Source organism: Mustela lutreola, chromosome X (assembly GCF_030435805.1).
Source record: "Mustela lutreola isolate mMusLut2 chromosome X, mMusLut2.pri, whole genome shotgun sequence".
In the NCBI taxonomy this organism is placed as follows: Eukaryota; Metazoa; Chordata; class Mammalia; order Carnivora; family Mustelidae; genus Mustela; species Mustela lutreola.
The window spans coordinates 28,697,806-28,722,135 of record NC_081308.1 but is presented as its reverse complement, the minus strand read 5'-3'; the positions used below and the strand labels follow the sequence as shown (position 1 = coordinate 28,722,135).

The following is a 24,330-nucleotide window of genomic DNA, read 5'->3' as shown; positions in this document are numbered from 1 at the left end:
TTAGCAACCTATACGATAATGCAAAGCACTGAAATAATGAGGAGCCCAGATTCTTCTTTTTGGGTTATGGCTTTTATGAACCTGGTCTTTAGGAATTTAGTTACTTCTGATATGAAGTGACAAGGGAAAAAAATGTAATGATCCAGACCTTACTCAAAAAACAATACTATTTCTTCTTCAAATTCAGTTTCTCAGGACCTAGACTAAATCCATGAGCTCAATAGAAAACTAATGTGAAGAATTTATGTCTTAGCAATAGAAACACCTATGTGATATATATATATGTGTGTGTATATATATTCTTGAAACTATATATATAGCTTCAAGAATGTTTTTTGTCAAAGAAAAGGAAAATAATATTGTTGTGAAGATTGTTGTGAAGAGTGATTTAGGCATGATCAGATATTCATAGCTTATTAGGAAGTAAAGTGGGCTGCCAGTGGTAAACAATGATTCCTGGCTGCCTAATTGCTTGAAATATTTAAGAATGATTTCAAAGGTTCAACAATTACTGCTAAATGCTAGCTTTTAAGTTAAGTAAAAAGGAGTTATGATTAGCCATGTTACCTGTGGTTTTTTTTTTATTATTTTAAGAGATCCTAAAATTCTAAATCAGGAAAGATTTGTTATCAGTATGTAAAAACTGTATATTAAAAGTACATTAATTCTGAATTTCGGCAATTTTGTTAAAATTCCTATCTCTTCTGACAAGTTTTTCTGTAGGAAGACGTCTACTTTGGGGGGCAGGGCAGAGCTAAAAGAGTAGGATTAAAAAAGCCTTATTAAAATTATGACTATATATCAGGAAAAGAATCCAAAGTTAAAAAGTATATTTTGATCCCACGCTGTCCCATAACTTGATTTGTAAGAAAACCTACCAACTTTCGCAAGACTTCTCTCTCATTTGCTCTGAACTATCTGGTGCCATTTCTCACTTAAAGGTTCCCTTTTAGTAATCTCTTTCTAAAGAGGTTTTTTTTATTATTATTTTTCTGTTTGTGTTTTATTCATCAGACAGATTGTCCTGGAAGTACAGAGGCCAGTTAATGGTTTATGAATTCAAGCTGAGCCGAATATAGCTAAGCTCTGTCTTGCTTGACATTTCATCAAAAGCTGTGTTGATTTGCAATGTTTACCGACCTATTTATTGAACCCTCACAGCTTGAACTATGCGACCAAGCTTGCTGACATTGCTGAGATTATCTTTAAATGCATGTACAAACTAAGGACGAAATAGAGAAACAGAAAAATAAGTTAAAAACAATCCTTGACCTATTTAATAAATTATGCTTACATAGTCCTTGATTTATTTATTTGTTTCCTTCAAAACCCCGCGACGTAATTTTTCTCCTTTGATCTTCAGAAAAACTCTGGAACAAGGTAGATAAGAGCAGGGGCTCTCCCTGCTTTAGGAGGGCATCAGAATCCCCTGCAGAGCCTGTTGAAATACAGCTTGTTGGGCCTCACCAGGAGTTTCTGGTCCTTCTGAGGGGTGGCCCAAGAATTTGCATTTCTAAAATGTTTCTCTACAGAGATGCTGATGCTGCTGGTGTAGGGACCACACTTTGAGAAGCACTGCCAAGATGAGGAGATTCTTATTTATGAATCATACTCGCCAAGATTCAGGTGGAATAAGACTATGGCTCCTGAGGATTTATCTAGTTGGAGGACATTCTAGGTAGAGGGAATTGGGAGATTGATGGGTCACCAAGGGTGACAAGCATATCTCACTTGGGTGCGAGATAAAGGGTTAACAAAAGGTTTGGCTCTCTGAAAGTTTATATTTTTGATAAAAGGACAAAAGACAGGAAATTAAACAATGCATTGCATACAGTAGGAGCTCAAAAACTAGTCAACGGGTTGACATTTTTGTGTAAGGTAAATGGTGGGGGTTCAATAAACGTCTGGTTGAGTGAATGGGGGGAGAAACAGAATTTGGCTGATATTCATTATTAGAAACAACACTTACTTTCTTTCCCTTTGTCTGGTTGGTTACCTGGGTGCTCTTTACACACTGCATAGAGAAGTTTCCCACTGCACAAAAAAATAAACACACTGCCCACACAAAATTGAGGCATTTGTTCCATCAATGATTAACACATTAAAATATCAAATATCTACTTGGGACATTATTGTTCCATAGAAATTAGCAATAACATCGCTAAAGTAAACAGTTGGTCAGCAGTTCTCAAATATGTAATATAAAGAATTCCTTTTTAATTACTCTTTTGATTCTCATTCCCCGAGAGCTACCTCTCTCAGTAAGGATTCACTCTGTGATACTTTTAACAAAATGAAAACATGATCCATGTCTTCTAAGCACTTGAGTTTATACTATACATCAAGTCTCCCCTTTTAGGTCAGTAAAAATCAAAGGTTTTCCAACTCACTTTACTGAAACCATAGTTTACAAACTTAAACCCTGACAGGACTGGGTATTTTACTTAATTATAATGACTAAGAAAAAATTAAAATACATCATTTAAGAAGCTAATAACTGAATTCAAGCATTCAAAATATTGTCATCTTTATTCTTGTTTTAAGTTACATGTTCATTCGTTATGGTCCATTTCGTTCAGTAAGATTTAAGCTTTGATATGTCCTAATGGGGTGCAACATTTAGATTCAATGCATAATATGGATAATTGACTTTTATGGGAATTTAGATGTTGGTAACTTAGAGTTGGGACTACAAGGCCTTTAAGGAAGTAGAAATGTTTATAACACTCATTCTCTCAATTTTTTTGATAAAATGCTTCAAGAAAATAGATACTGTCATTTATTTCAGTTTTATAGGGTGTTCTTTTTGCCTAGTCTTACCTATCACAAACTACCTATACAGGTTTCAGAAATCATCAGCTATGATGGCATTTTCATGTTATTTTAATTCTATTACTACTGCAAGTTGATGAAAGAGGGTGATGCTTAAAAGGCAATGTGCCATATTTCTAATGTTCAAATAATATAGCAAGAGATTTATTGTGGCCTGACTCATTTCTCAATTTATTACTTTTCACTTCTCCATTCATGATCAAGGCAACTGATAATTACTATAATAGATAATATTTATGGTGATAAATTATGGCTTTATTATGAAAATAAAACCATCTTTAATGGCGTTTTGGAGTATAACTTTGAAAAAAAAAAAACACTAACACTCTATCAGGGCTCTCATATCCCTTGTCTTCCATCATGGAATCCTTAGTACTTAATCCTGCCTGGAATGTAGCAGACATTCAATAAACTAGCTCTACAAATGAATCCTACAGGCAAAATTGCCCAGGGAAAGAAAGAAAGGGGTATATAATTTAATTTTTAATGCCATTTGTTTTGGAAAATGAATAATATCTATGACATTTTATTCTGATAGCTATTAGATCATTAACCGAATGTAAGAACAAAAAGCATGGGAGGGTTTGTTTTGTTTTGTTTTGTTTTTCTTATTAATACTAGACTTCTTTGACAAACTCATTTGAGTCTTCAGGATACAATCACCTGATCACCTTTTCAGTTTCCAGATTCCTCATGGTCAAGCCCAAATCATATCTCTTCAGACAGACACATGTGTGCACGCTCACACACACACACGCGCATACATACCCCACAGTGCATTTGATTTTAGCCAGCACTTGAAATTGAAATGGAAATGGGAATTAGGGAAAACCTGAAGTAGATGGATTTTTTTCCCCAGCCACACAAAACTGAAGCCTCTCTGTTTTAGGAAAGGTGTTGGTAATATGGCTAAGAAAAGGTAAGGAAGAGGAAGGAAAGGGTTGGAACGAGGTTCTTAGGCAGCTCCGAAATTGCCAAAAGCAGAAAAAATGGCTCTGCCTCACTTGACTCCATGTTCAAGACTCAAGCCAAGATTGAGCATGGACCCAGAGAAAAGTTCCTTGAAACTCAAGGCTCTTAAAAATACAATATGTTAAAGGCATTTTTCTCTTTTCTTTTCTTTCTTTTCCCTTGCTTTTCTTTTTTCTTTTTTTCTTTGGAAAATTGAAAGATTCTCAAAAAAGAGATTTTTTGTGAAAGTTAAGAGAATATTGAGTAGGAGGTACGACATCCTCACAATATTATCAGAAATCTAGATGAATCTCTCTCCAATAAAAATGAACATCAGTGGTGTCTAAATAAAGCCCTTTGGAAGAAGAGTGGGGAGGAAAAATCTTGCCATATAATTAAATATAATGAAATGAAGCATCATGGCTAGTTGTAGTAGATTATTTGATCTAAAGTTTTTTGATACAAACAATTACAATGTGAATTAAGTTCAAAGTATATATATTACATGTGCCCCTTGTTGTAAAGAGTATCATTTATGCAATAGAATATGTTATTTAACCACCTTTAGAAACGTGATTGTTAATCATAAACTAAACCAAATTAAAAATAAAGTATACCACATGTGAAGCCATTCCAATGAATAAAAACAATTTCTGTGTGAACTAGCCTGCTGTTCAAATAAACTATAGTCATGCTTCAGATACTGTTTACCAAAATACTGACAGACTCCGGCAAGCAGATTTTTTAAACACTTACCTTGGAGGTTTCCAGGACCCTGAAAATATTTCTGTTGGTTTAAAAAAAAACAACCACAAAACAACAATACAAACAATACCTCTAGTCAAGGCCATATATAGCACAAATAAAAATATTCTGTAGGGAGGATTTGGGACATAATAGCTTTTGTGCTTCAGATCTTTCCAATTAGTTTGTTCTTACAAGTCTGCAATATTTTTTTTTTCAATTAAGTATTGAATAGAGATTATAAAACTCAACAGATAGTAGCTTAGACTTGAATGTTTGTGAACCAATAGGAGGTAGTACATGTTGACAGAAGGCAATGAGATATCAATGTATTAGAATGGAGGTTCATACTATTGAGCAACCAAAAATAATATAAACACTATAAAATATATATAAAACACAATATATATTTTATAGGATGAGAAAAAGGTTTGCAAATAGTATCCCCAAAATTAACTGGGTAATTTTGGGGTTTAATTTTCAAATTTTCAATTAAGGGGATTGGATCAGATGATTTATAAGGTCCCTTATATAGCTCATAGCAGTAATTCCTTTAAAGAATGCTTCAGTAGAGGAGAGAAATAAACAAGGTCTTATCGATAAGGGTGGGGGTGGGGGTGGTGGAGTGGGGCAGGTATAGAGTATGCTAGAACTGGGCTCCATGTTTCTTTCCTAACCTGAGTTCACTGTAGTTCTTGGCTCACCATCTCCAGAGTTTCTGTCTCTTGCTTGGTTGCTCTGCCCAAGAACCTACTCCAGCACCATGGGAGCTTGCTCTGCTGCAAACAGGAGTGAGCCAGAAATATTGCGAGAGGGGGGTGATGTCACTAGAAACAAGCTTTAACTACTAGGGGATGGGAGTCCTTGGAAAGACACCCCAGCCTTCTCTTCCTTTGGCAGGACTATTCTGAGGCATGTTCCACACTGCTTCTCAGAGGGTCACCAACAGGATTGAACCCCTGACTCCCATTACTGATGTGCTAATTAAAACATCCTTTCCTGCCTCCTCCCTTTTCCTAAATCTCACTTTCTCCACCCTCCCATATGCACTTTCTGAAATCAGAAAGAAAAACTAACTCGCCTTCGTGTCTGTTTGGGGAGAATCCAAATTAACACAGAGTGTTGGAGATGGATTATTTCACCGCCTTAAAAATTAGGGCAAGGGCAGTGGAGATGATAGAAGGAGGGAGCATGAGGGAGCTCACACTGGATGACTGTGCTGTGTTTAGTAGCTAAAGAACAATCTTCCATCAAGATAGAACAGGAGGTGGAGAAGAAGGAAACAGTTTGTGAACCTGAAAAGCAGTGGGAAGGTTTAGAAGAGCTGCTCTAGGAAACATGCCAGATTGTCACAATGCATGAATAAAAGACTCATGGAACAGCAGAGAAAGTAGATGACGTCATCCATAACTTTTGATTTTATCTTATCCTAAGTTACCCCTAAACATGGCAGTACACCCCCCCCACCTTGTCTCTGCCACTTGTGCTTTTGACCCCTTCTGCTCCATTCGCCAAATGCATCCACAGTGATCTTTTAAAAATGTAAACCAGGTTGTGTTCCTACCTGATTTAAGAGCATTCCTCCTCCTCCTCCTCCTCCTCCTCCTCCTCTGTGTTCCTGCTGTACTTCGGCCACAATGACCTGCTGTCATTTCTCAAATGCCAGGCTTATTTTTGCATTGTGTCTGCCTGCAGGGCTTTCCTCACTCAACCTCTAGCAGATTTGATTATCACTATATATAGTATAACAAGCATCTTGCCAAGTACATTGTCTTAGCTTAATCTCCATATTTGGTGCATGCATTAATGAGAAGAGAAGAGTTGGGGTTGGTTGATGTTGGGTAAATAGTAATTTACTGAGGCTCAATCTCTACATTGTTTGCTGTTTCACTAGCAAAGAGGACAGACATATTTGAAGAACACACTGGTTCTAGCTCAGTACTCTGGACCATGCAGAAGTATATACGTGCGGTCCGAGGTGTTGTTCTTTGTATGGAATGTGGAAGTGGTGGGTTGGAGCCCAGGCTAGGCTAGACATTACACAGTGTGGATGGTGTGACATGGGCATGAGTGACTCTCATATTAAAGATGACAAGCATTTTCTAGGTGAGTGGGTTAGAGTTAGTGTCAGGTACAGAAGTGGCAGTTGCTAGTAGTAGTTTTAGTGGGAAGCCCCTTCAAATCAGTAAAGGGGCATATTGCGGTGGAGAAGGAGACAGAAATGGAGTAAAAGTTAGTGTCGAAACGTGATGTGACACAAAGACAAACAGTCAATTTGGCTTGGTGTTAATATAATACCCGTGATGCAAGAGTGGCTATGCTGAGAGTTTTTCAGCAGACCGAACTGCAGAGGACTTCTACGGGCAGTGTATCAGGTGATCACATGCCAAAAATATTTCATTCTGGAGACCTTAGTTTTCTCATTAATTTTATCACCAATCCATTCATTTTCAAAATGTATTTCAGGATTTCACGTCAGGTTGACTTTAAAGCTTATATGCAGATGCAGGTTTCTCTTCCCAGTACCGAGTAAGGCAGTTGGTCCTATTCTGTGCTTAAGAGTGAGGCAAGCTTATGTTGGCTCTGCCAGCAGGATTATTAAATAACCAGTTGCTATTCAGACCTTGTTACATTCCTTAAAATTACTCAAGCAAGAGTCTTGAACTTGTCCAACCCGAACACATCTGATATCCTTAGCCAAGTAGGGGATATAAATTAGGGAGCTTCTGGCTTTACTAGTGTGGAATCAAGCATAGTTTTTTCCCTTTGGACTCCATGACTAGTGACTTCAATTGTCTAAATTTCCAGAGTAGTCAGGTCTTCAGTGGTAAGCTTATTTCATCATTTCAGCCTCTGTTTTGTCCCATAATATATGATGGTACAAAGGATAGTTTACATGCAAATTTAAGCAGGTTGAGATAATCTTTTAATGGATTTTTTTCCTTCATTTTCTATTAAGGTATGATTCCAGACATCCTAGACATGTTTCCATGATAAAAGTTTCAGATTCTCAACAACATGAGGAAATTAAAAAGTGGGTAATGATTTTGTAATCAGGACATGTGAGAGAAGTCCCAACTCCCATGCATATTGTATGCCTTTAAGTCATCATTCATCTTCAGGGGGCCTCAGGCTTTGCATGCAAAAAAGGGTCAATCTTCATCGTTCTCACCACACGTACACACACACATGCACACACTGGTAACTACATGAGGTGACGGAGGTGTTAACTAACCTTACTACTTTAACCATTTCACAATACATACATGTATAAAATCATATGTTAGTTACCTTAGACTTACACAGTGTTACATGTCAACGACAACTCAACAAAATGGGAAAAAACTGATGTAATAATGATTTTTTCCTGGCTATTTTCAGTAGTTCCAGGGATCAAATAAAATTAAGTACAAAAAATTAAAATGTAATAATAAGGATGAGTTATTTTTAATAACAGTATTTTCAATAACTATGTCACAAAAATTCATTGTCCAAGGCCTTTTGCTGATTGGCTGGGTATCTCTAAAGTCAAGTAGAATTTCTTTTAAGTCAAGAGCAATATGAATCCTTTCATTCTGACTGTGTGCTCTTAAGGGTTTGAGATGTGTTTTCTTTATATTCTCAGCATGAAATATTCTGTCTCCTGCATAGGCCAGTTCCCTCACTCTGATCCTGGTAGGCTCCTTCTCCCTTTCTGGAGTCTTCTCTACTTGTTTTGGTTCTAAAGCATTATCATCTTCAAAAATCCATGTTAGTATTGTAGCTACCTAACTGCTTCAAATCTCACTTCATTCTGTGGACTTTTTTTTTTTTTTAATTTTTTATTTTTTATAATCATATATTTTTTATATACATATATTTTTATCCCCAGGTCTGTGAATCACCAGGTTTACACACTTCACAGCCATTCTGTGGACTTTTATACCACATTTTTACCCAGTTCTCAAGTTAAGTGCTTGTAATGATTTCCTGTGGATTTTCTTTGTTTTGGTAAATTTTTTATAAAATTCTTGAGAGCAGGTGTGATGTTTTATATTCTCCATGTTGTTTACGAAAGAGTAAGCCCCTGGTAATGTTTTTAAACATTATATGACTAATACTGCTTTCAGAGAAATGTTTCCTTTGGTGACCACATATTTATCATATTTAACTGCAGCTTAGGCACAGGCCACAGAAGGACCATCGCTCTACTATAACTCCTTTAGTTCAAGAGATCCCCGCATTACACTTTCATTAGAAGGAAAAATGCTTTCCCCTTGTCTATGACGGCCAATTGTGTCACTTCTGGCTTTGACTGCAGCCTAACATATTCTGCTTTCTGTCACTTAGCTTGAGAAAAAATTAATTGTGTGTGTGGTGAATGTCTCAGAAGAAAGTGAAGAATTATCTTTCCTCATCTATGGATTGTTATTATTGCTTAAAATAATATGATATGTGGGAATTTCATTAATTTGTCCAACGGATGTCTAGTAATAAGCATAAGTGAAAAAACGCATATTCTCATCACACAGTCATCGTTAATGCTGAAGTGGTGTTTTTCAGTGTATTTTCTTTTTTTTTTTTTTAAGATTTTTATTTATTTATTTGACAGACAGAGATCAGAAGTAGGCAGAGAGGCAGGCAGAGAGAGAGGGGGAAGCAGGCTCCCCGAAGAGCAGAGAGCATGATGCAGGGCTCGATCCCAGGACCCTGAGACCATGACCTGAGCCGAAGGCAGAGGCTTAACCCACTGAGCCACCCAGGCGCCCCTTCCAGCATATTTTCAATGTCCCTCTTATATTTGTTACAGATCAATAAATTCCTGAATATCCAAATGGTGTCCACTGCTTTATAATAAATATCTACAGTTTTCCAAAGTGCTTGCTTTTAAGATAGTGTGTCTTTAGGAAAACTTCATGACATGGGCTAACAGGTTAAACAGAATTAAAATCAACATACCTCCCTGGTCTGATCATTCTTCCCTGGAAACTGGAATCTGGAATCTGGGGATGTCAAAGTTATTGCCTTATATAGTAAGTTGCAAAAGCATTAAATACAGAGCATATTAAGAAGACATAGATTCTACTTTTCGAGTGAGCTACTGCTCCATCTTCATTGTTCACATTGTGCACATCTAGGAAAGTATAGTACTATTTATGTTTGCATGATAATTGCTTCTCCATTTTATTTTCAGCTTGATAAAGTAAACTTAAATATGAGTTAGCAGGTTCTTGTGTTACTTGTTTTTCCTCTCTTATTTCCTATTTATGCCCTTCTGGTATGATCTGGAGTTTCATTTTAACAAGCTTACTGTACAGGAGACTTTTATTTTCAAAATAATGAGTGCTAGAGGCAACTGTGGATGGAAATATAAAATGAACATGCTAAAGGACTTTAACTTTTAGCTACACATTTCTTAAAGTAGTATTTAAATTGTATTTTCAGAATTATTTTGGCATATATTCTCATGACACAATAATAGGGGATTGAGAATATTAGGGGGAAATGATAAATACTCCTAAAATATATTTCTTTTGATCATGTCCCATGGAATTATATTCCATTTATAGTATAACCTATTTCTTACTCTTGAGGTATAAATTTAAAGAGTCATGTATCACTATTGGCAAGTTATTCATCTACTTGTGAGAGTACAGTGGAGTCATTTTAAAACATCTAATATTCTGGGAGAGATAATTTACTTTTCTCAATATATTACATAGGCATCCTGTAAAAATGCATTATGAACATGTGACAACGGATCTTTAGGGGAAAAAGTCCATGAATCACTCCTGTAACATTTGGAATTAAATTCATTAACCAAAATAATGCCATGCTTTATCTTTTAAATTTTGCTTCCTTAGCATCTGGTCCCTAGTCTGTCTAATTGCATTATAATGGCTCTGTGTTGCAACAGATGCTAGAAGATTTTTTTTTCTAGCAATGATAATTTTGTTTCATTTTGGAATACCTGCTTTGTGATTGTCTTTCCTATTTTCCAGAGCCAGGAGGAGAACAAACCTATTTCTTCTTTTATTTGAAAAGTATTAAAACTCATCTTTGTTCAAACATCAAGAACTCTATACTTCTCACATTAATTTTTTTTTTCAATTAGTTTATTGAATACTGCACTTCTGGTTCTGAGATCAAGAGAATGACGAGACATCAAATGGCTAATGTAACAAACAGTGCCTAGCATATTTTTTTATGGATGCAGCTAATATCTTTTAAATGTTGAATAAATTAATATTATATTAAAGCTATGCAAAGGGCTAATTTCTTATTGTGGATATAATCAAGTTTTATGAAGAAGAATCAATTCTTGGGATAATAATGCCAATAATTGTACCTCAGGTAGACTATGATCAAATTACACTATAAGGATTCTTCATCATATTTTACCAAAATCTCATTTTTTTCCTCAAAGGGGATAGGCTAAGACACTTCGTTATGCAACGCATTTGTTATTATTAATGAAAAAAAATTTCCTTCCTTAAACAATTATCTATTGATGTTTTTAATGTTAATAAGCAGCAGAGCATTATGAAATCTCTGAACTTTTCTGAATTTAGAAGGAGGTTTTGGTTGGGAATGTTGGAAACAGACTCCTTGTTTTAATTCTGTTATAATAGAAATTATTATATGTTATTATATATGTTCTATATATTACATCTATTTGGCCAATGTTTGAGATATTTATTTTATATAGTTGCTTTTCTTACTAATAGAGATGTATCATTGTTGGAATTGTGTCATTAAAACACATTAAGATAAATGGCATTTGTCATTTTCTTGATCATCTAATTTGATTAAATTGAACATAATAAGTCAACTATAGCTAAGCCGTATATTATGCTATAAATAAAACAAGTGAGAGCTGAAAAGTTAATCATAGATTATTGGTTTATATGATATCAGGAAGCAGCTTATTGGGAGACATCCAAATGATAGGCTCATTTTTTTTCCCCATAAGAATTAGGCGGGCTTCTTAATATAATAAAGAAATAGCCATTAGTCAGGAAACGGAGCATTTTGTTTTCCTCATCTTCACTAAAGTGGAATGTCTTTCAGTGTGTCAGTATGGCTGGTGTCAGAGCCTCCTGTCTGAAAGGCTGAAACTAGTGATACTTCCCCTCTCCCATCTCCAGGCTGGGTTGTAGAGCCAGCTTAGGTTCTGTGATTAGAGATTTAAGCAGTAACCACAAAAGCCTGTGTGCAGTATGAGGACATTATCAGGCGCCTTATCAACATCTCTGTGGTCGTCTATTGACTTGGGGGGAGGAGAGACAAAATGTAACAAACACAAATCACTTAGTCAAAGATGCTTTTCGGCTTTAGTTTTCAAGCTTCTGTTTGTGGAAACAGGAGAATATACGTAGCACCATGTGTAGCACCTACTGCCGAACCGAATCGTAAATAGCAAATTTCTTCACGTGTTGTGATGTGATAAGGGCAGTGATAAAATCAGCAGCCATGCCTCCGAAACACAGCTCAGCCACCATTCAGCAGACGTTGTGGAGCCCTTGGTTTGCACCGATGGTTCTGTTCTGTCCTAACAACAGAAGGATGAACAAATCAAATACTCTGCCCTTGAGGCTGTGCAGTCAAATCGCAAGCTTCTTAATCTGAAGTCCACAAACTGGGAGAGGGGAAAAAACATTGCAGCCTTATTTTCCCTAACCTCTAACTGAAAACTAGCATTTCTTCTGATTATGAAGACAGGTGACATGATACGGTATTAGAAATATCTGTAAATTTATCACCAATATTTTAATATCATATTCTAGTTGTAGATATTTTGAAAGATCATTGATAATAACCACTAATTTGAATTTATATTAATCCTTACACATTTGATTAGTGCATATATCACATCTAATATTCCTAGCTTTACTATTTAGTAACCATATTGCAATCTAATTAATTTCTTTTGTCTTCCTATATGAATTTCTTTTAATTTTATGCTTTTAAAAACACTCTGGGAAGTGTTCCATATGCTTCACCAGATGCCAAAGGATCTATTGCACAAAAATAGTTAAGAACACCATGTCTAGAAGAGATACAGGCAAATACATATAATACCATGGTGCAGAACAGTAATAGAGGCACGTACCAGATGCTATGAAATTGGCCCTGACCGTCTCAGCCTGAAGGGCTGGAAAGGCAGTTTGATTTGGTCTTGAAGCAAGTGTAATCGTTTCAAGAACAGTAACATGTGAGAGAAGGCGTGTGGAAAAGATATAAGTGGGTGCACAGTCACTCTGTGAGAGCATGCAGGGTTAGGGATCAGAGAGTAGCTTAGTGTGATAATGCCCCAAATGTCTTTCTTTACTGGGTAGGGGCCCTCCTGTGCTGTTTACATTTGCCAATGTGCAGAATTCTATTTGCCAAGTCATTTTTATTAATCATTAGTGGGGAAAAACTATGCACTGACTTTTTCTTTTACCTGACCATATTTTATAAAGAGTCAACAGCAGGAAGCCTCAAAGGAGGAATCAAAGCTGTGTCAGCTTTTTAAATCTCTCATTATTTCCATCAACATCTACCTGTAAGGGGGGAAAGACAGCTGAATCTGTTTCGCTTGCCCACTTTATCATCATGTCTTCAGACAATGATCAGTCACTTTTCTGGCCTGTGGGCCGTAATTGGTTACCACTAAATCTCAAGAGACTGAACCACATAACTGGAATAATTTTTTAAACACCCACAGAGTTGTTCTTCAGTTATAATCGTCAAAGGCAGCTTTATATGCCATGCTCAGACTTTCTAAATTTGTTCTTTATCTGGCTTTCTGGGAGAAATGTCGATGTGACTGTCTAGATTATAATGAAGGTCATCCAGAGAGGCAGCTATGATTTCCAGAAACTAAAGAAACCAAGTAGACTGAAAGACACATTAATGGACAAAGGTGGTCTGTTTAAACTGCTCCCTTCATCTAGACAACTTTGCTTACATTCCTTGTTGAGTGAGAAAGTTCATTCTTTTGTGTTCTCTTTTTAAAGTTTTCTTTTATTGTGGTAAGAATGCTTAATACGAGACCTTTCTCTTGGCAAACTGTGAAGTGTAGGATACAGTAACATTAACAGTAGGTATGGTGTTGTACAGCAGACCTCCGGGGCTTAGTCATCTTGCTTATCTGAAACTTTATGCCATAGATAAGTAGCTCCAAATTTCCCCTTTCTCTCAGCCTCATGGCACCCACCATGCCTCTCTTTGATTCTATGAATTTTTTTTTAATTTTTAAATTTCTTTTCAGCATAACAGTATTCATTGTTTTTGCACCACACCTAGTGCTCCATGCAATCCATGCCCTTACTAATACCCACCACCTGGTTCCCCCAACCTCCCACCCCCCGCCCCTTCAAAACCCTCAGATTGTTTTTCAGAGTCCATAGTCTCTCATGGTTCACCTCCCCTTCCAATTTCCCCCAACTCCCTTCTCCTCTCCATCTCCCCATGTCCTCCATGTTATTTGTTATGCTCCACAAATAAGTGAAACCATATGATAATTGACTCTCTCTGCTTGATTTATTTCACTCAGCATAATCTCTTCCAGTCCCGTCCATGATTCTATGAATTTGATGATAATAAATAACCTCATGTAAATGGCATCATGCAGTATTTGTCTTTCTGTGTCTGGCTGGTTTCACTTAGCATAATATCATCTGGTTCATCCATGTTTTAGCAAAGGACAGGATTTCTTTCGTTTTAAGGCTGAATAATATTCCATAATCTGTATATATTACATGATTTCTATCCATTTATCAGTGGACAGTTAGGTTGTTTTGGCATCTTGGTTCTTGTAAATAGTGATGCCATAAACACAGGAGTGAAGCCATCTCTTCAAAATCCTGATTTCAGTTTTTTTTTGGATAAACACCCAGAGGTGGGATTGCTGGATCCCATGGTATTTTTGAATTTTTCAAGGAACCTCCATACTGTTTACCATGGTGGCTGCCTCAGTTTACATTTCTACCAACAAGGTGCAAGGGTCTTAATTTCTCCATATCCTCACCAACACGTATCGCCTTTTGTGTTTTCTAATAATAGCCATCCCAAAAAGTATGAGGAGATATCTCATTGTTGTTTTGATTTGCATTTCTCTGATGACTGATGATCCTGAGCCTATTTTCAGATACCTGTCTGCCATTTGTATGTCTTCTTTGGAAAAATATTTATTTAAGTGTTTTGCCCATTTTTAAATCAGGTTCTTAGGGGTTTTTTTCTATTGAGTTGTAATTGTTCCATACATATTTTGAAGATTAACCCTTTATAAAATACATGTTTGCAAATATTATGTCCCATTCCATGGAGTTCTTGAACAGCTCTTCCAATAATTCTCTTTAAGACTTTTATTATTGGTCTTCCTTTCAATCAGAAATCTGCAAACACCTGAATGGATACTGGTTAACCAATCCAAAATTGCATTTGTAACTAAATATTTATCTTTAATTTTCAAAAATTTTGCATGAGGATATTTTTAAAAAATGGTTGAAGTGGGAAAATTTAATATTCCAGGATAAAAGAAAACAAATCAAAATATATAACACATTTAACTGTGGTCCAACAGGCCATAATTAGATTCATTTATATCACTGGTAGTACAAATTGGATATATATCTACTTTATTAAATTTTTAACTGGCCAATAAAATTCATAATGTAATCATGGATATAATTTTCATTTGAAAATATGAGCTTTATAACTGAACAAACTTGGATTTAAATCACTTCTTAAATGTGTAATCCTGTGTAAAATTTAAAACTATCTGAGTTTCAGTTTTCTCATCTGTAATGTTGAACTGAAAAAACAATCGACAGGGGCGCCTGGGTGGCTCAGTGGATTAAGCCGCTGCCTTCGGCTCAGGTCATGATCTCAGTGTCCTGGGATCGAGCCCCGCATCGGGCTCTTTGCTCAGCGGGAGCCGGCTTCTCTCTCTCTCTCTCTCTCTGCCTGACTCTCCGCCGACTTGTGATCTCTCTGTCAAATAAATAAATAAAATCTTTAAAAAAAAAAAAAAAAAAAACAACCGACATAGGGACTAATTATACTAAAATGTCTAACTGGTATTTTGTAAGAGCTTCAAAAACAGTAGTCATTGTAATTACTTATTGTTTTTAATGAAATTTTATTAGTTTTATCATTGTCAAAACAATATATTGTTGATACCATATCCAGTGTAATTTTGCTTTTGTAATAAATCAATCAGCTCAGCCTTCTTCCTTTACTTTCCTATAAAGAATGTTTTTTAAAAAGTCCTTCTCCCCTATCAAAGAAAATGTGACTTTATTGCATTTGGAGGTCAGTTTTATTTAAGGAGAAATGTTCTTATATCAAAAAGTGTACTTTGAAATTTACATACTTTCAACTAAAATTCATCATTACTTTCTAAAGACCCTGGAATTATGACATGAACACAATAATTACAGTTTTTGCTGAATGAATGAATAAATGATTTTTTAGGAACTTGACTCTCCTCCACTGAGGTTAATGCTTCCTTTAACCTGTTACAAATTCTGTTGCTTTGTTCTCATTTCTATTATAAATGCAGTTTTGTTATTTTGCATATGAATCCCCATGCATAAATTCATAGTCAATATGGGGTTTTAAATAATCATTACCATAGAATTTATACTTACTCAAGTGTCAGTTTCCTTGGTTGGAGTTTATGAATTTCTATATGAAAAAGATCCTGATTTAAATTTAGTGTTTCCACTCCCTTCAACTATTTTCACATCTCCTGCTGCCTTTCTAATAAACTTTGTTAAATATGTCTTGACAGCAATTGGTATTTTTTCTTCCCCCTTGACATTTATGGTGCTTCAAATTCTTTTTGAACGCCTTCCCTCTGATGCATTTTGAGTTAACTCCTGCTTGTGCTCCAATGTCTACTGAACTTCCACAAGAGCTTTGAGCCCCTTGCTGCCATAAATGGAGAAGTGCCACAGAGTGACAGGATGGAGGCTGGAAACATGATTACACAAAGAACAGTAAACAATATGGAAATCTCTATTTCTCCCAGAATTCTATGGCCACACATAACTAGATATTTTACATTTATATATTTTTTTCAGTGTTCTAAGATTCATTGTTTATACACCACACCTAGTGCTCCACGCAATAATACCCACCACCAGGCTCACTCAACCCCCCACCCCCCTCCCCTCCAAAACCTTCAGTTTGTTTTTCAGAGTCCACAGTCTCTCATTGTTCATCTCCCCCTCTGATTTTCCCCAACTCACTTCTCCTCTCCAACTCCCAGTGTCCTCTGTGATATTTTACATTTTTAATGCTTGTCAGCTACAAAAATCTGATAACCAACTGAAAGCTCTGTTAGAAATAAGTAGGGAAAAATATCTGATATCAACTGAAAGCTCTGTTAGAAGTAAGTAGGGAAAAATATCTGATATTAAACTTGATATTGTAGAGGGAGCTAAGTGAAGATGGTATACACATTTGCACCATTGTGAGAGTAATAATGGGAAAAGAATATGAAGGAAGTAGGTAGGGAGGAACACTTCTGAATGTTTATAGTTTAGTCCTAGAAAATCACTTGCAAGTAATTTAATGAAAAATACTTCAAAGAATAAATATTTTATAAGCACTTACTATGTGCAGCTTGCTGGGAAGTGTGAATATCAATAATATTACGAACTTCCTCCTATTAAAGTAGACATTTTAAAATGTTGCCCTTGGAGCTATTGTTAACACTTAAATTTTTCAGCTACTGCTCATTTTGATTGGGGGTTGGGAAGAGTTTAATCATTTTAATTAAATTGGTTACTTTGTTCACTTATATTTAGCTCTGAGGTGCCTGGCTGTCTCTGTCCGTAGAGCACAGGATTCTTGATCTCTAGTTGTGAGTTCAAGCCCCACGTTGGACATAGAGGTTCCTTAAAAAAAAAAGGATTAAAAAATCAGTATTTAGTTCTGATGATTAATAGGCAATTCACCTTTGAGGTTGAAAAGTGGATTATGGTCTCTAACTTCAGAGTGGGATCCGTCTTTGAGGTAACCACTACTCTAGATTATGACTGATATTTACCTAAGCTATGAATTTTTGCCAGCTTTAAAAATTCACTTTTCTTGAATTAAGAATGGCTCAATGCCTATATATCAAAGTTTTATTCAAATACAAAAGCACTATGTTATTATTTAAAAATATAAATAGCATATATTGCTGTGCTAAAGTAAACCCTTATTTAAGTGAACTAACTCATTTAGAATTTGTACAGTATAACCAGATTCTAGAAGGCAGTTTACCTATGAAAGGAGTCTGTTTAAAAAATCAGTAATGTATTCATGAGTAAAGAAATCATATGAATTCCTAATGGGTACTATCAATTCTTTTGCCCAAAACTATCGATATCCTCTTAAATTACTCTAATTTATATTGTTCCCCTGAGAACCTAATTAATAATCAATTAGGATCACCTAATTTGAATTGCCATTCTGTTTTCAGGAAAAAAAAATAAAAGAAAGAAAGAATGACTCTCTACTTGAGATTTTTCATTTTTTTATTCACCATCCCTTTAAACTTGTCTGAATTAGAAAAGTTTTACTATTAAGTCACATTTTCTGCAGTATACTTTTAGTGATTCCTTGCTTTTCTGAGTTTATGTTTTTACATATAATGGCTCAGGAAAAAAAAGGCATAAGTAATTGCACTTTTCTATGAGTTAATTACGGAAATACACTGAAACTCTAAAAGTAAAACTCAATTTTAAAAAGAAATTAAGTCAAGGTCCAGAATTCATAGGCCATTCTGGCCACATTTGATAGCATGATGCTAGAAGAATATTTACCGGTAATTAACATTACTGAATTTTTTATTGTATGAGAAGTTTTAGCAGGTCTCATTAGCTACTTACTGAACAGTCCCATGCCTGTGTCCTTTCCAAAGAACTCTGATTCTGATCAGATATCTGTCTATAATATTTGGCAGTTGTCTTCAGGGGAGAAAGGACCCTATTCCCTTGTCACAGGAAATAAATCATGCTTCATTTATTCCATTTATGTGTTCCCAAACCCTTTGCCATTTAATAGGTTTAAGTATGGAACGGGATGTGATTTGGGTCACCGAAGCATGAGGCAACTCTTTCATACTAAGGAAAAGGATTCACTTAACAAGTATTTGGTTGTGCTTTGATTCAAGATATATATTTTGATGGTGCTGTTTGACACATGGATAGACCTAGATGGTATTATGCTGTTTGAAATAAGTCAGACTAAGAAAGACAAATATCATATGGTTTTACTCATATGTGGGATCTAAGGGAAAAAAAAATCCCTCAAATGAATAAACAAACAAAAAGCAGAATAAGACCTATAAATCCAGAGAACAAACTGATGGTTGCCAGAAGGAAGGGGGTGAAGTTGGGCAAAATGGCTGAAGGGGAGGGGACTTACAGGCTCTCTATTATGGAATGGATAAGTGACAAGAATAAAAGGCACAGCATAAGGAATGTAGTCAGTGATATCATAATATCAATATATGGGACAGATGGTAGCTATGCTTGTGGTGAACAGAGCATAATGTATAAACTGTGGAATCATCATGTTGTATATCCAGAACTAATATAACATTGTCCATCAACTCTACTAAAAAAAATTACCAAAAAATATGTATCTTGATTACATATATAGGTTATAAAATTTAAGATGTTGAATATCTACTGATTTATAGTGATTGAATAAGTACTTCCTGAGCTAGAGAGAATAGATTCTGGATCTGAATTAATATACAATGTATACTAACACATTTTAGTTGAACAGATAAGGAATTCACAGAAATGAATTATTATTATTATTTCCCTCACTTTGGGAAGACTTTAGTCCTAGCATTACTTTGTCTTCTATACTTTCTTTTTTATAAATAAAATATCCATTTCTAAGCAGTCATTTGATGAAAAAAATTTGAGAAGTATTTGATGAGGAAACTTGATGAGAAAAAAATTTAACTGTACAAAAAGAAGTTAATTAGAACTTTGTCAAATAACACTGTCTAATTCCTTGAAGTCCAAAACATTATGCTCAGTGAAGTGTAACAGCTGATTTTTAAAGCAGAATATTAAAAGAAGAATGCTAGGCTTCTAGGATAATATCCATTCTTTGGGGGTTTCTTACATAGAAAAATTTAATAGTATGCTATTGAAACATACTACTTTTTTTTGAAAATTCTATTAAAAAGACAATTATTTTGGCAAATAAATTTTAGAACCAAGTCAAGGAAGTAACAGAGGGAATAGTCTTCTGTTTGAAAAAAAAATGCCTATTGTGATAAGCAACAAAATTGAACTTAATTAAATATGACATTTGGAACGAGCCTATGAAGTTTCGTGAATCTAGAGCACAGTGGTTATTTTAATGTCTTAGGAAAGTTTAGGAAGTTTGGATTGAATTCAAACTTGAATTTGAATATGTAAGCTCAACTTTAAATAGTTTGGAATGAATATTGAAAGCCTTTGAAAGTTTAATCAAAGTAGAAAGATAATTTGCGTACTAAAATGATGGAAAAGTAAATTTATATCATCTGAAACATCTTCAATTGCCTTAATTTGTGCCATTTTAAAAATGAACAGCTTTACTAAAACAGGAAAAAAAAAATTAGCCCGTATGGTTTGCCCCGCTCTCTAGAAGTAGTGTTCCTGTGAAATCCAAAAGCCAAAGTGATATAAAACGAAGAGTATCCCCACTATCACAAAGTCTTTATCTAGCCACTTCACTTCTATGAGAGACCTCCTTTAGTGCCGCAAAAGCAAAGTGGCCTAATGCTAACTTTCACAAAGTGAGGGATACCTGTATAACCAAGAATAAGCGAATAAAAAGAAAAGACATGAGATCATACCATTCTTTTACGTTTATTATTTACTTCCTCAATTTAGGAAAGGAGATAATCTATCAGGCGCTGAGCATTCAGGACACACTATCACATTAAATCTTTCCAACAGCTAATTGAAGTAGCTTTTCTAAGCCCATTTTATTGATAATGGTACTGGACTTCACAAAGATTAAGTAATTTACACAAGATTTTACAGTCGTCAAGTGCAGAATCTAGACTTAAATCCAGATTGACTCCCAAACTGTATTTCCTTAGCTTTATCAAGACATTAACCATACAGTTGTCCCTTTATTATATTTAGGAGTGTAATTTTCTTTAAATGTAAAACCAAATAAATCAACACATAAACAAACTCCAGTGTCTTACAAAAGCACCTTTTTTTTTTTTTAAAGCACCTTTAATGTAAGAAAGTGATCAATTTCCCTCACTAACTGCCGTTAGGAGTGTCACATTAGTCACATGGCCAGAGAATATTCTCTATCCCTACCTGCTGCTTCCCAGTTGCCACACACTATCCTCAGATGACAGTTTTTTAAATCAAGACATTTTCTAGCAGTTGATCATATTTTTAGGGAGGTGAATTTAACCTGAAAGGACTAGTATAGGTTGATTATTAAGATATTCTGTCCAAACATGTTGTTTTCATGATAATTTAGTGAAATTTTATAGTTAATACACTTAACTCAGGACTGTTGATTTGTGCTTGTTGCTCATGTTTTATCCTTTCTTTTTTAGTGAAGAAATACATGGAACTTACATGAAATTTTTAAAATACAATTTTAAAATGGGGAGAGACTCTCCACACCTACCTAACACATCTCTCTTGTAAACATTTTTTTCCTAAATACAGTTAAAGTGTTTAATTTTGTAGTGTAAAATGTAACTGTCATTTAAATTGTTTCTTAGTATTCTCTCATGTGGTTCTAGTGTAGAATTAATGTTGAATCAGTGTAGTCTGCCCTTGTATGCTTATACCAGTTTAAAATAGCATCTGATTGGATAAAGTCAGCATTTATTCAGTGTCCAGGTATCATTGTCTATTCCATAATACTGTTATATGTTTTTCAAATGATTACCTATTTTAGTATATTCTTTATCCTCTAATGTTGCAAATTAGGGCTGTTACTAACTTTCGGTTATTTATATAGTGCAATTATCATTTTTGTGTGTAAATCTATAAATCTTTTTGGTTTTTCTTATTCTCTGGTTGTCATGACCGATCCAAAGGTATATAAAGTATGTTGATTTCTTTTGGTTTCAAAAACAAACAAACAAAAAAACAAAAACAAAAAATGAAAAACAACAAAAAAATCCTAGAGAATCCTTATAATAATGTTTTAATGAAATGAAATTCTGTCATTTTGAAGATGTCATATTTTAAAATGGTGTATTTTGCCTTGAATGAGGAAGATGAAGAATTTATACCATTATGTAACAAATGTCTTAATTTAAACATTCAGTGAAAACTATTCTAGGTATATTTTTTGATAGATATAAATACAGCAAATCATGTTCATAAAATTTGTCTATGTTAATTTCAAGTCATGTTTGGCCCTTTAGTAACTGCTCTAGAGTAATAAACAATTTGTTGGTTTATAACATATACTTAAGGAAAGTTTGCCTGTTCATCAGGGCATCAGCAGGAAACACGTGGCATGATGAGATTGGATAAAGGATGAGAGGTAATAAAGGGAGACATTACAAAGGTGTGTATGAGGTTAAGGGAAACTAATAGGAAGTTGCAAGTACTGCTAGCAACAATAGGAAGACATTACTTACTCCCAGGTCTGAGAAGAGAAAGGGCAGTGGTGACTAAGAGTCTCATGCTCTTCCGACTGAGCTAGCCGGGCACTATAGAGTGGATGGAGACTAGAAGCTGGAGATAGAGTAGCTCTGAGTGAGGCCACCCAACCCGAGCTGTGGCCTTTGGAAGAGAAATATAGCCACTGACCACCTGAGCACTGACAAAGAAAGAGCAGTAAGAGCATATATCCTTTGGGTTCCTTTGAAAATCATATATACATTCTGGCAAATGCCTTACAATGTTTCCCATATTCAGTGAGAGCGACCTATTCAAGAATTGGTTTGCACCATGCAGAACTATATATCCAAAAAGTGAGTAACTTGTTCCCAGGCATACCATGAGCACATAGTATATATACACTAGGATTCAAATACAGCTACATCCAATTCCAAATCCCACTATTAACCAAAATTATATAATTCATTTATGCAAAATGGAGAGGACAGCAATTTTCATGACACTTTCAATATTCCCTGATAGAAAGAACAGCAGTCTTGAGATAAATCAAACCTCAGTTTTCTTATCCAGTAAATTGGGCTGAACCTTTTTGTACCGAATTAGTACTTATATTCTCAAATATCTGTCCAAGGCACAGTATATTTTCCAATTAAAGTGTGCTATATGATATTACAAGTAAAATCATGCTAGTATACCAAAATAAATAAGTAGATAACTTTCTCTTAGTGATAGTAACATTGCTCAGATAGTGCTGGCCTATAGAACTTAATGCAGTAAAAATGCTTTATATCTATAGTAACCATTAGAGTAGCCAATAGTCACATGTGAGTAACGATCCCTTGAAACGTGACTAGTGTGATTAAGAAACTGAATTTTAAAATATATTTAATTTTAATCCATTAAAATCTCAACGTTCTCATGGTTGGATACCATTTTAAACAACACTGAGTAGGAAGATAGTAAAGGTGATAACACAAAGTTTTTAAATACTGAAGACCCAGTATAAACTTCACTGGATGATCACTGTCACGGTAATAATTCTAGAGTGACATCTGGATAATTCATTCATTTCCATATCCCTTGCAAAGGGTATAGGAGAGTAGGTAGGAAAAGATGGTAAATCCAGAGCATAAACTTCTAGATGTTTGACAATAAAATGGGACTGGACATATTTGCGATTGTCTTTGTGTCACTATTCTGGATCACAGTTCGGTTATATAGAACTTCATTAATTTTTTTTTTTCAGTTTCTATATGGAGCAGTCTATAACATATTTGCTCATGGCTAAAGGCAAATTTTTGAGGGAATTTTTTAAAGTACAGTGTTCTTCTGGGTTATTTCCCGGGTGATAAAGGAATAAAGGTTATAGTCCATGAATTATTTTTCACATACAGCTCATATTCTCAACTAACAAATGACGTTCTAAAGACCAGGTATGGTTATTTACATTATGGAGGGGAGGGTGTGAGAGTTCCATATTGCAGATAGAGCACGTAGGAATGTTCTGAGACCAAACTAGGTAATTTCTTATGATTTTGACTCCACTGGTTAAAATGTATACTTATTGATTCTCAGGTTGTTGAAAATGCCAGATATTATGATTTATTTATGCACCTTTCTATGTTTGGATAGTCCAGATGCCTTGGGCTAATGCAGCTGAGAAGGGTCACCTGTGTGCTTGCAGTTTGAATGGTTACACGGTTGTTGTTGTAAACTTTCCCTGGTACCTAAGGAAACATTGACCAAATAATTTAACATGGCTTAACATAGACCAGACTGTTCCTCTGCAACATTTTGACTTATAAATTTAAAAAGACCATACTAAAGAAGCATTGTTTTGAAACACAGCTTTAGTTTACTGACCTGGATAAAATCTCTAGAGCCAGGAAGAAGATTAAAATATGCATTCACAAAGAGCTTCCTTGTTCATCTCTTTATTTAATGTCTCTCAAAAATTCTAGAAGTCATGTCTGATTTAACACTCTTAGGGGGCACCATAAATTTGAAACTGTTAAAATAGCTTACAGACTTATATTAGATTTCCATTTTCTATCCAGCCTTCTCTTTTGGATACCATGTAAATATATGTGATAAGGAAATTGTGATTGCTTTCTAACAATCTGTCAGCAATTCAAGATGGCTTGGGAAACATTCAGTGCAAAAGTTGATGCTGTTACTTATAAAAAAAATGTGTTCCTTTAACAGGAAAATAAAATTTCTG

The 24,330-nt window shown here is 35.0% G+C and overlaps 1 protein-coding gene across 7 annotated transcripts in view; it reads left to right on the top strand.

The window, feature by feature from the left end:
* Window positions 1–24,330, top strand: part of DMD (dystrophin) — a 2,248,143-nt gene that overhangs the window by 232,207 nt on the left and 1,991,606 nt on the right. The window lies entirely within an intron of this gene.